The sequence below is a fragment of the Urocitellus parryii genome, chromosome 7, assembly GCF_045843805.1.
Source record: "Urocitellus parryii isolate mUroPar1 chromosome 7, mUroPar1.hap1, whole genome shotgun sequence".
Classification (NCBI taxonomy): domain Eukaryota; kingdom Metazoa; phylum Chordata; class Mammalia; order Rodentia; family Sciuridae; genus Urocitellus; species Urocitellus parryii.
Genome location: NC_135537.1, coordinates 130,802,100 through 130,812,049, shown reverse-complemented (window position 1 = coordinate 130,812,049; position 9,950 = coordinate 130,802,100). Strand labels below are relative to the sequence as shown.

Here is a 9,950-nt window from a genome sequence, read left to right as displayed (position 1 = left end):
ATGGGAAAAGTGAAGCTAGGAAATGAGAATGAACCTAATTTGGGAGGTAAGAAGAAAAGCCAGACAATGTGGATCACAGAAGTCAAGGGAGAAGAAGTTCAAGGATTAAGGGGCTGCCAACTGTGTCTTCCCCCATCTCCAGACATCATTCCATACCCTCTCAGTACTCTCTCCTAGCTCTACCATTTCCTGCACATCACCTCTTTCTCCATTTCCCTCCAGAATATACCCCATCTTCTCCCCAAATCTTCTCAGCAGGTGTCCTCATGTCTTTTGCATAGTACAGTGGAGAAGTCCTTTGTCTGGCCTTCAATTTTTTTCACCCTCATTTCCAGGAGATGCTGATGCAACCACTCTTACTGAGACAGTCTTCCCAGGCAACTGAGCACATTAGGGGCTGTGTTAGCTTCCTGTAGCTACGATAATATACCAGAAATAAACAACTGAAATGGATGAAACATTTATTTAGGCTCACAGTTTTGGAGGTTGTGGTCTACAGTCACTTGATCCCTCCCCCATTTGGGGACTGTGGTGAGCTAGAACATCATGGTGGGTAGCACATGGCAGAGCAAAGCTGCTCCCCTCATGATGGCCAGGAAGGAGGGGCAGGAGAAGGGCTTTTTATAACAAATCCCCTCTTTCATATGCATTGAATTTTTTCTCCTCCTCCTTCTCCTCCTCCTCCTTCCCCCTCCTCCTCCCCCCTCCTCCCCCCTCTCCTTCCCCCTCCTCCCCCCTTCTTCTCCTCCTCCTCCTCCTCTTAGTTTTTATTTCATTTTAATTTATTTATTCCAATGTTATTGGTGCATTATGGTTGTACACAATGGTGGGATTTATTGTTGCATATTCATATATGAACATAAAACAACAATATAATTTGGCCAATATCATTCCCCAGTATTTCCCTGCTCCATCTCCACCTGATCTCCGTTTGCTTTTCATGAGATTCCCCTCTCCATCTTTCTTTTCCTTTTTCCTCTTTAGCTTACACATTTGAGAGAAAACTTATGACCCTTGATTTTTTGAATTTGGCTTATTTTGATTCACATAATGTTCTCAAGTTCCATCCAGTTCTCCAAATGACACAATTTTATTCTTCTTTATGACTAAACAAAACTCCGTGGTGTTTATCCATTCATCCATTGGCAGGCACCTAGAGTGGCTCCATAGTTTGGCTATTGCAAATTGTGTTACCACAAACATGAATATGCATGTATTGCTATAGAATGATGACTCTAGCTCTTTAGGACAAATACAGAGAGGTGGGATAGCTGGGTCATATTGTGTTTCCATTCCTAGTCTTTTGAGGAACCTCCACACTGACTTCCAGAGTGGTTAGACTAATTTGCAATCCCATCAACATTGTGAAAGTGTTTCTTTTTCTCCCCATCCTCTCCAGCATTTATTATTGTTTGTATTCTTGATAGATGCTATTCTAATTGGAGTGAGATGAAATTTCAGTGTAGTTTTGATTTGCATTTCCCTGATTGTGAATGATGTTGAATATTTTTTCAATATATTTGTTTGTCATTTGTATTTCTTTTCAAAATTGTCTTGTTTAATTCATTTTCCAATTTATTAATTGGGTTATTTGTTTTATGATGTTAATATTTTTTTGGTTCTTTATATATTCTGGATATTTGGGTTTTGTCAGAAGAGTAGCTAGCAAGTATTTCCTCATATTCTGTAGGTTCTCTCTTCACATTCTTAATTGTTTCCTTTGCTGTGAAGAAGCTTTTTAATTTGATGCCATCAACATTTATTGACTCTGCATTCTTTCCTGAATTTTAGGGGTCATATTGAGGAAGTCATTGCCTGTACCTATATGTTGGAATGTTGATCCTACTTTTTCTTCTAGGAGTTGCATAGTTTATGGTCAAATTCCCAGGTCTTTAATTCTTTTTGAGTTGACTTTTCTGCAGGGTGGGAGATAAGGGCCTCTTCTCATTCTTCTACATAAAGATAACCATTTTTCCAGCACTATTTGTTTAAAAAGATGTCTTTTCTCCAACATATGATTTTGGCACTTTTGTCAAAAATCAGATGACTGTATCTGTGTGGGTTTGTCTGTGCATCTTCTATGCTGTATCTTTATTCTATGTGTTCATATTTATGCCAGTACCATGAAGTTATTGATGCTATAGGTCTGTAGTCTAATTTGAAGTCAGATATTGTGATTCCTCCAGCATTGTTTTTTGGCTTAAAATTGCTTTGGTTATTCTATATTTTTTTATTCTTTCAAATAAATTTTAAGACTGTTTTTTTCTCATTCTGTGAGGAATATCTTTGTATTTTGATGGGGATTTCATTGAATTTGTATATTGCTTTTGGTAGTATGGTCATTTAAACAATATTAATTCTGCCTATATGAACATGGGAGGTCTTTTCATCTTGCATGTTCTTCAATTTCTTTCTTCTATATTCTATCATTTTCACTATGAAAGTCTTTCATCTCCTTGGTTTGATTTATTTGACTGTTGTGAATGAGATTGTTTTTCTGATTTTTTTTCTCAGCAGATTCATTGTTGGTGTATAGGGAAACTGTTGATTTTTTAATATTGATTTTATAAACTGCTACTTTGCTGAATTTGGACCTTCAAACAGTGCTAATTTGACTTCTTCTTTGCCAACTTTTATTCCTTTTATTTCCTTCTCTTCCTATTGTTCTGGCTAGAACTTTTAGTACTATATTGAATAGGAGTGGTGAGAGTGAGCATTCTTGTCTTGTTCTGGATTTAAAGGAAAAGTGTGCAGGTTTTCCCCCATTCACTACAATGTTAGTTTGGGGCTTGTTGTATATAGACTTTATGATGTTGATGTAGGTTTCTTCTATCTCCTGTTTCCTTTGTATTTTTATCATGAATGACTCATAAATTTTGTCAAAAGATTTCCCACCATCTATTGAGAGGACTGACTATGTGATTTTTGTCCTTAATTCTGTTTATATGGTAAATTACATTTTTGCATATGTTAAAATATCCTTGCATCCCTGAGATAAAACCAACTTGGTTATTATGTGAAATCTTTTTAGTATTTTGTTGAAAATGATTTATACCTAAATTCATCAGGGGTATAGATTTGTAGTTTTCTTACCTTGATGTGTCCTTATCTGGTTTTGATATGAGGGTTATAACTAGATTCATAAAATAAATTTGAAAGTGTTCAATCCCTTTCTATTTCATGGAATAATTTCTTCTTTAAACATTCTTTAAACATGATAGACTTTATTCGAATGCAATAGCATCAGGGCTGGGGTTGTGGCTTAGCGGTTAGAGTGCTCGCCTTGCTGGTTCGAGACCCTGGGTTCAATCCTTAGCACCACATACAAATAAATAAGTGAAATAAAGGTATTGTGTCCAATTACAACTAAAAAAAATAAATAAATTTTTTTACAAAGGGATTAGGGATATAGCTCAGTTGGTAGAGTGCTTGCCCTGCATGCACAAGGCTCTGGGTTCAATCCCTAGCACCAAACAAACAAACAAAAAGTTTAAGCTCAGATGCAATAGCAGCATCAACTCTTGTACATTAAATTTTCTTGGTATTTTCTAAATTGGAATGGCCAAATCCAGTGCTATTAAAGCAGCCTGAAGAATACAGTCTTAATTTTCCTGTATGAGATCCAAGGGTAAACACCAGTGATAGATGCCATCTTATGCCTATAATTCTATCAGCATACTCACAGCAGAATTCCATATACAACATATCCATTGTAACATGTATGGTGGTCATGGTTAAGGAGTTGTTAAACAAGGTCTTGCTATCACAGATGAAATTTTTCTGAATAAGACAGAGTGTTCCAAACTTTTAAAAACTCCAATCCTTTCAAAAGTACAAGTGCTATATTGGACTTCTAGCAAGTGCACCAAGAGAAAAACAATGCCCAGAATAGGTAGGCTTGGTGAAATAAAAAAAATCTGAATGCTGGTTGGAAGTTTGGAGAAGAATGATTCTATTTCACTGGCTCATGAGAATCCCTAGTCATTTCTAGCACCCAAAGAAAATTCTGAGAAGGAAGAATTTAGCACAATGTAGGTGATTGTATTAGTTTTTTAAAAAACAGAAAACTCTGAAAATCTTAGTGTTGGTCCTACCTGCGATATTCAGTCTTTCACAGGTATAGTTCATAGGCAAGCAATAAACAGCAAGATGTTTGAGATGGGTATATAAATTGCTGCAATTCATATAAAAAGAAAGCAATTCCATCAACTACTACCTAATCATGTGCTTCAGGAAAAAAAATCAACAGAAGGAATCAAATTAAACAATCTAAATGAAAGCTGCCTTGACTTGTTTATGGACAGTGATAACCACACGTCTGTACCTTCACCTCCTAATGCTATGAAGATCAGTCCATTGAAAAGTTCTGCCAGTTCTCAGGCCAGAAACAGGGCTGCTTCCGCTATGATTCAGCTACTGAATTTTCCATGTCACACGTAAATTCCAGTGAAAGCTCAGGGGGTACATTGAGGGAAAGCATTCCTCCAACAGCCACATGCCAGTCATTTCTCCACCACCAAAGCCTACAGTTTCCAGAGCTATTTCCTCAACACATCTGATAAACCCACTATCTAGACCTTTAGGAAATGCAACAACAAAAATACCTAACCCTATTTTGGGAGCCAGGAGGACATCATCACTTCTTAAGGTGGATAAGAGTCCCACCTTATCCAGATGGGTGGACTTCAAGCCAATGAGATAGGGAAAGACAGTGGAATTAATCTGACCTCACTCTCCTACGTACATATATGAACATACCACAGTGAATCTCACCATCATGTATATCATGTATATCCAAAAGACACTAATTTAAAAAATTATAAGTAAACAGATCAGTAGAATAGAGGGAAGGGAATGGGGGAGGATAGAAGGGAGGAGAAAGCACTGGGAACTGAATTAGATAAAGCTAAAAATCTAATAGTTATACTTTCTAATAAAAAAAATATTTTGTGGGCTAGGGATGTGCCTCAAGTGGCAGTGCGCTCGCCTGGCATGCTTGGGGCGCTGGTTTCGATCCTTAGCACCGTATAAAAATAAAATAAAGATGTTGTGTCCTCCAAAAACTAAAAAAATAAATAAATATTAAAAACCTCTCTCTCTCTCTCTCTCTCTCTCTCTCTCTCTCTCTCGATCACTCACTCTCTTTAAAAAAAAATATTTTGTACTGCAAATTTTCCAAACAATACATAAAACATAAATCTAATCCAGATCTCAATTATGGATACAAATATAGCTTGAGGGTTTTTTCATATTTATAAGCAGTAATTGGGGAGGATAATTAATGCAACTGTTGTTAACATCATTATCATCATCATCATCATAATAATACTCCTGGCTTTACATACTATCCTAGGCTTGTGGTCAAATGCTGATTAGCCCAGTAAGGGAGTTCACCCAAAAAACCTAAATCCATTTTCAGTCATGTCTAATCTTGAACACTTTATTCTCCTTTGTTAGCATTTTTAAGACAAGTTGGCAAATATTGTTTATGGATCTCCAAGGTTGTTTTTTACCAGTTCAATCTGTTTTATTGAATTCTTGATAACAGGAACAGGACTTGCAAAGTGGGATATCAGAAAGGTCTGTGTTGGATGTTTTCTTCATGGCCAAGAGAAAAGTGGCTGTCTGGAAAGTTCTGCATTGAGTTGTACTTGTCTCTACATTGAGTTGTTCCTTTGTTTCTTTTTATTGTGTCCAATCAGCCAGCAAATAGATTTCTTTCAGCTTACTGAAGCTCTGTGTTCTTTTGCATTAATCTGCTGTCTTCAAAATGAATTTTAAAAGCTGTTTTAGTTTCCCCTCTTTTCTTTTTTTTTCCTTTTGCTTGCATGCACAAAGTGAGGCTTATTTCACAACAAAACAAAATGCCCATATTTTCTTAAGCCATAATGTGAAACCAATAACCCTGTGACTATGTGGCATAGAGCACTAAACTTTGGTCCCATGGCTAAAATTTTAAGATGACTACAAGGAATGCCTGTGACATATGACATCAATCTTGGATGACCATTTGATCTCTAAATAAGAGGAATTTTGTATACTCCAAAGAACTTTCCTATTCTTATTGACACTAAATTGATTTTTCAATTTAAATATGTGGGCAAAAAGGTATTTTTTTAAGATTTTTAATTAATTTTTATTTTAGCTGGTTTACCACTTGTCAGAAAATTTTACATACGGAAACATTTTGAAAATCATTTTTAGTAAGCATTTGACATCTGGTCAGTCAGCTCTCTACCCTTTTTATGTTGTTTTGTTCTATCAAAAGATTGGGAACTTGATATATATCCAAAAGAACTAAAATCAGCATACTATAGGGACACAGTCACATCAATGTTTATAGCAGCACAATTCACAATAGCCAGACTACAGAACCAAACTAGGTTCCCTTTAATAGATGAATGGATAAAGAAAATGTGGCATATATACACAACAGACTGAGTATTATCCAACCATGAAAATAATGAAATGATGTTATTTGCTGGCAAATGGATGGAAATAGAGACTATAATAAGTGAAATAAGTCAGACTCAGAAAGTCAAGAGGTGAATGTTTTCTCTGATACAGGGAAGATAGTCTAAAATTAGGGGAGAAAAAGAGAAAAGAGATGGGGGGATTCTATAAAAATAAAAGAAAGATCAGGAGAGTATAAGAAGGGGACTGAGGGGGAGGGGGGAGGGACCAGATAAAGGAGAAACACTGTAATGAATCTGACCTAAATTTCCAAAGTACATTTATGAATATACTACAGTGAACCTCACCATATGTATATCCACAGAACACTAATTTTTTTAAATGTAAATAAATAGATCAATAGAGTGGAGAAAGAGGAATGGGGGAGGGAGAAGGGGAAGGGTAAGAGTAAACACTGGAGCAAACTATAATCCATGCATTTAATATTTTTATGTCAAAATAAATCCTAATGTTATGTATATTATTATGAAACAGTAAAAAAGAAACAAAAGATTAGAAACTTCCTTTAAAGAAAATAATTTCTCATAATTGAGCGGCAGAACATTCATTTTTATGCAATATAAGGGATGCTAGATGTTTCACAAACTTACTGTTTCTTAATTTGGACAAAGCAAATCTGGTAGCAAATCTGCTGAGCATGTTTTATGAATCCTCTATTGTGTTCCATTCTATCCTCTGTGCATTTTTCATGCTAAACTGCAATTACTTAAACTCTTCCCATATCCTTCTAAATTAATTTTCCAAATTTGGAGTATAGTCTTTCCACCTTTAAGCGATGCATTAATTGAGGCTTTCTTCTCACCATGACTTTATAATGTCTACTTTGTAATATTTCTACCTTTCACATTTTTGTTCCATACAGTTACCTTGCCCTTCCTCCCACCACCTAAGAAAAAAATAGTAGTCAACTAGCAAGTGAACTGCACAAGGAGTCTGTGTGTTTTGTGCAGCGTCAGAGTTAGATTGAAATTTCCAGACCCAGATTTAATCTCTTCATTTTATTTACACATTGGGGGGAAATTCGGTTTATTAAATATTTTATGTAACTGCATCCAAGTTTTCCCGGCTGACAACTTGGACCTTTTCTGTACAGTGACTTTTTAATTCTAGTTTTCACAAACTGGAAGTCAGCCTTTCATTTTTGCATGATGTGTATTGTTGCTGGAGTTTGCTTTGTTTTATGGTATCTATACACCTTATATTTTTCAAGAGCTATTTTGTAAGCAGATTATGTATTTCTCCATTGAAAGAGTAAATCTTAAAAAGCAGAACAATTCCAAAAAAAATTAAAAAATTAAGATCTGATACAATTCAGCAGAGAATCCATCTGGTCCTGGATTCTTTTCTTTGTTGGAAGACTTCCTATTACTGCTTCTATCTCATTGCTAGTTACTGGTTTGTTTAGGTTTTCTATGTCCTCTAGATTCAATTTCGGCAGATCATTTATGTCTTAAAAATGTATCCATTCCTCCTAGGTTTTTTAATTTATTGGAGTAAAAATTTTCAAAACAGTTCCTAGTGATCTTCTGGATTTAAGTGATGTGTATGGTGATTTCTCTTTTTTCACTTTGAATTTTATTAATTTGTATCTTCTATTTCTTTTCATTAGTTTGGCTAAGGATCTATCAATCTTGTTTATCAATTCAAAGAACAAACTTTGTTTTATTGATCCTTTGTATTATTATTTGTTTTAATTCTGAATTTTGGTTTTGACTCTGATATTATTTCCTTTCTTCTACTGGTTTTATAGGTTTTTTCCCATGTTTTTAAGGGTCTTAAGATGCATCAATTGGTTGTTTATTTGGGATCTTTCAGATTTTCACATGAGACACTCATAACTATGAACTTTCCTCTTAGAACCACCTTCCTACTGACTTCTTTATCTCTTCTGATTAATTTTGGCTTGAAGTCTTCTTGATTTAATATGAAAGTAGCTAAATGACAAAAGTTCTGGCTGACTGAGCTCCATGGGGCTGAGGGATCTGGCTTCTAACAGTGATGTTTAGCTTGAGGTTTCTCTAAATTCTCAATCACATGTCCCAGAGGTTCTGGTATGTTATATTATTACTCAAGTTTCAGTCTAAGAATTTTTATAATTTCTCCCCTGATTTCTTCTATCACCCATTCATCATTCAAAAGCCTATTGTTCAATCTATGTGTGTTTATATAGTGCTTTTGGTGTTGGTTTCTAATTTTACTCTACTATGACCAGAAAAGATGCAAGGAATTGTGTTTTTTGTATTTGCTAAGAGTTTCCTTATGGAATAAAATATGGTATATTTTGAAGAAATATACCTTCTTCTGAGAAGAAGGTATATTCTGCTATTGTTAGATAACATATTCTATAGATGACTGTAAAGTTCATTTTATTTATAATACTTTTTAGGTACAATGAGTCTTTACTGAGTCAGGCATAGTGACACACTCCTGTAATCCCAGCAGCTTGGGAGACTGAGGCAGGAGGATTGCTAGTTCAAAGCCAGCCTCAGTCATGGCAAGGCACTAAGCAACTCAGTGAGACTCTGTCTCTGAATAAAATACAAATAGGGCTGGAGATGTGGCTCAGTGGTCAAGTGCCCCTGAGTTCAATCCCTAGTACTCCCCCCCCCCACACACACACACACAAAAAGAGCCTTCACTGAGTTTATGTCTGGATGACCTATTTATTGGTGAGAGAGGTATGTTGGAATCATTCAATATTATTGTACTGGGTTCTGAGTCTTTAATTCAAGTAGTGTCTGTTTTATGGAATTAGGTGCACCAGCATTTGGTGCATAAATGTTTACTATCATTATATCTTCTGTTACACTCTTCCCTTTACCAGTATGAAGTGACTTTTTTGTCTCTTCTGATTAATTTTGGCTTGAAGTCTTCTTTATTGAATATGAAAGTAGCAGAATGACAAAAGTTCTGGTTGGCTGAGCCCCATGGGGCTGAGGGATCTGGCTTTTAATAGTGATGTTTAGCTTGAGATTTCTCTAAATCCTCAATCATATGTCCCTTGGGCCACCTGCAATAACATTTTCTGTGTGACTTCCCCAACCCTGCATACCTCTGCTACTGTCCCTTTTCCATAACATCTTGGGAAATTTTGCATTATTATTTCCCTGAAGAAGTCATCTATTAGCCTGCATCTCATAAACCTCTTCAATTCCAGTGATTCCTGAATTTGGTCTCTTAATGTTGTCCCAGAGTTCTTGTATGGTCTGGTCATAGTTACTTATTTTCTTTTCTAATACCATCTGAATGTTCAAGGCCAAACACTTTGTCCTCCAGCTCTGAGATTCTATTTTCAGCATTGTCTCCTCTATTAGAAAGACTTTCTTTTTTTGCCTCATTAAATTATGTTTTAGTAAATATAATAATTAACATTTTTATTAAAAAGAAAGATCTCAAGAAATTCAGATCTGAAATCAAGGATTCAAGGTATATTGAAATATATGCTGCATATTTTATTGTTTTCACCATCTTACTTA

The 9,950-nt window shown here is 35.5% G+C and overlaps 1 pseudogene; it reads left to right on the top strand.

Annotated features, from left to right (window-relative positions):
- LOC144256152 (poly(A) polymerase alpha pseudogene) lies at window positions 1–4,702 on the top strand (annotated as a pseudogene).
- Window positions 4,703–9,950: the final 5,248 nt, after the last annotated feature.